Below are 3350 nucleotides of genomic sequence, written 5' to 3'. Positions count from 1 at the left end.
TGAGGCCCCGGCCTCTGCTCCGGGCTACCCAGGCCAGGAGGCAGTGGGAGTCACCCTCACAGCCCCATTCCCTTCACTTTCGGCGTGGGGGATGGCCGGGGGACGCTTGGCCCAGGATCCAGGGTGGGTGAGCTGGCTTGGGTGGGTATTGGAAGAGAGGAAGGACCTGAAGGCCCAGGCCCACCCCCGCTTTGCGGTCAAAGGGGCTGTGTCCTGGGGTGCCTGCCTATCTCTGGCTTGGGTGAGGTGTGCGTCCTGGTCCCCATGTGTCCACATCTGTGTCTAGGAGTGTGTGTGTGTGTGGTCACACTCTTGCTGACAATATGGACGCCCAGGTGCCCTGGAGGTCATGCAGTGTATTCCTCTACCTCCAGACTAAAAATACATCTATCCCTCCCTCCATGCTTCCATCTAGAGAGGAAAGAATCTGGACGGTTTTAAAAGACCTCCCGAGGAGTGACCACTGTGCATGCATGTGGGGTCACTTGTCATCTGCCTTATATACATCCACGGTGTTTCTGGGACACCAGAGGTGTGTGGGTCCAGAACGTGTGAATATAACATATAGGGGCCTTTCATGCGATGGCCTTTCTTCCTGGATTTCACAAGAGAGGCAGTCGGGGGATGTGGGTTGGGGGCAGGGAGCGGAGGTGCAGGCCACACGTGGGTGCATCCCCCGCACTGAGCATGCTCCCCCACACACGTGTGCCCCGCGTGCACCCAGCCCCAATCCCTGCTGCAGCAAAAGGCCAAGGCATTCTCCTTGTGGGAAGAGGGCATATGGGTGCCCAGCACCAGGCCTGGTGGGCAGGTCAGGGATGACACAATTAAGGAAGGGTTCCCCAAGCATCAGGGACTCCTGCTAGGTAACAAGGATGGGGGGAGTCCTTGGACAGGGGTGCCCAAGTTGATCGATTTATCCCAGCGGTGCCAGAGTGGCAGTGACTTGTGGGTGGGCAGGCTCCTTCCCTAGGGGAGATAAGTAATGCTCATGAGTCACACCACCCGAAATACATGCAAAGCTGCCTCCATCGCCTTTAGCTGTGGCCCAGATTGACAAGTTTGTTTGAAATCGCGATCCACGGGATATATTTATAATCGCACCTTAAAAAAAAATCTCTCGAAGGCCTCCCCTTCCCCCACAGCCAGCCGCTCAGCTGCTGGGGCTTCTACAGGCAAAGATACCTCGCGGGTGTATGGGGGGAGCACCCCCTGCCGCCCCGTGCTGCACCCTCACGAAAGTGTCGTGGGCTTGGTGGCCCCGGCGGAGGGAAGGGAGGGACGGGAGGAGTGGCCTGGCAGCTCGTACCGGGCGCTCAGCCCACTAGCGGTGGCCACCCGTTCACCCCCGATCGACCCCCAGCTATGGAATTTCATTTATTAAATGTCGAGGCGGCTGCTGGCAGCCCTGCCACTCGGCTGTCTTTGTTTCTCCGCTGTGTGGGCGCGTCTCGAGCACGTGGCAGCCAGAGCGCGCAGACAGGAGAAAAGCGACCTGGGTTTTGTGTCTATGGCCGCTTAGCAAAAAGAGAACCCGGCTGCCCAGAGGGCAGTTCCCCCAAATCCGAGCCGAACTCCCCTCTCCTTGGACTCCTGGGCTTTGCAGAGAAGGAAGGATGATTCACCCCGCTGCCCTCCCCTCCGCGCCCCCCATCTCCTGGTTGGCCCAGAGAGTACCTGGGAGTGGCCCTGGCACCACACACTGTCCAAACTTTGTTCCCAACCCCCCTTACCCCCGCCTTGTCACAGCCAAGCTTCTGGGCTTGGGGCTGGGGATAAAAGGGTTTCTGGGTTTCCCTGTGGAAATGTCACCACCCCAGGAAGCAGGATAGCTAAAGTGGAATCACACACAAGGTTCTGAAAACAATTTAATAAGGAAACGTACAGGCATTCTGCCGGCCACTCCTAGACTCCCCGCCGCCGCTTCAGCCCCCTCCCCACTCCTGGCTGCAGCCATGACGCTCTGCTGACCCCTCGTGGTGGAGGCGGGCAGCGGACCAGGGCTGCGGGAGACGCCAGCTGGCTCCTCCCAGGCTGGAGAAAGGGGCGAGGCAGTCCGCTCCTCCCTCGTTTCTTCCCGCCCGGGCCTGGCACCACAGGGTGTGGAGGAGGAAGGAGAGAAGACCACACAAAGAAACCTGAGAGAGGCGCGGAGAGTTTGCAAGCTTTTGCTGGCACCTCCCACACAAACAGTTCTTGGATTGTTGTTCTAAGCAGGTCCAGTGTGGAATCCCTTGTTCCTGCCTCGTTCTAAGGTGGGCTCTAGAAGGCACCGTGCCTGGTCCTGCCACCTGTCTCACTCCGCCGGGTTGAGGGAGGGAGGCGCTGTTTCCAGGGCAGTTATTATCCTTAGCTCACCCCAGGAGGTAGTATCCAGAGTTTCATTTTGGAGGTGAGTGGACTGAAAAACTCAGAAAAATTCAGCAATTTGCTTAAGGTCAGTAAGAAGGTATAGAACCCGGATCTGTCTGACATCGGTACCCCCTCCCTCCAGGGACTAGGCCTCTTGGTCCTTCCAGCCTTTGCAATTGGCGGCCCCAGAGGCCAATCCAACTTTTACCACACCCTTTGCAGGGACAGTTCTGGAAGGACCTCTCTGTCCTGGGGTCATTCAGGAAGGAGACAGTTTCTGGAATCATTCACTTCCCTTCCTGAGGGGGACCACAGGGAGAAGAGGCCAGGAGCTGCCACCTGCTGCTTTCTCTGCCCAACCTCACTCTGCTTCTTGCTGAGGACTGTGTATGGGGGGAAAGGACTGTCCTCCCCGTCTTACTGTACATTTTCTTTCCAATGTCATGTATGGAAAATGGAGTTTAATTTTCTAAGAGGGCAGAGAAGACGCTTAAGAAATATTTCTGGGGTGGGACTCCTGGCTGCTCCAGTGACCCTTGGTACTGAAGTCCCGCACTTTTCTCAGGAGTCCCCCATCAGTCACTCTCTTCTGGGAATCCGGATCCCTCTCCACGGCCCCTGGGACCAAGCTCAATTCTGAAGGCTACACCTTCCCCCAAAGTAAGAGCATGGCCTGCAGCCCCCTCCTTCCCCAGCAAAAGGCAAAATGCCAGCGGGTGGAGGTGCGCCTTCCCCAGCCCGTCTGGCATCAGGGTCCTGCCTCCGTTTCAGCCAGGCGTGACCCCCTGCCACCCTCTCCTGGGATCAGGGGACAGTGCGGGACCCTGCCCGGCCACCTGCCACCCCCAGTTCTACGAGGCGGACTACAAGCCCCATGATGCTGCGGGGCCGAGCTAGAACAAGCTCTGCCCGGGCGCCCGGTCCCCTTCCTCTCTCCCCCGCATCCCCGCATCCCTCGCCGGCCGCTCGGGCTGAGGGCCGGGCTATGCGGCTGCGGG

Source organism: Propithecus coquereli, unplaced genomic scaffold, assembly GCF_000956105.1.
Source record: "Propithecus coquereli isolate 6110/MARCELLA unplaced genomic scaffold, Pcoq_1.0 Scaffold536, whole genome shotgun sequence".
Classification (NCBI taxonomy): Eukaryota; Metazoa; Chordata; class Mammalia; order Primates; family Indriidae; genus Propithecus; species Propithecus coquereli.
This window is presented reverse-complemented; position numbering follows the sequence as displayed.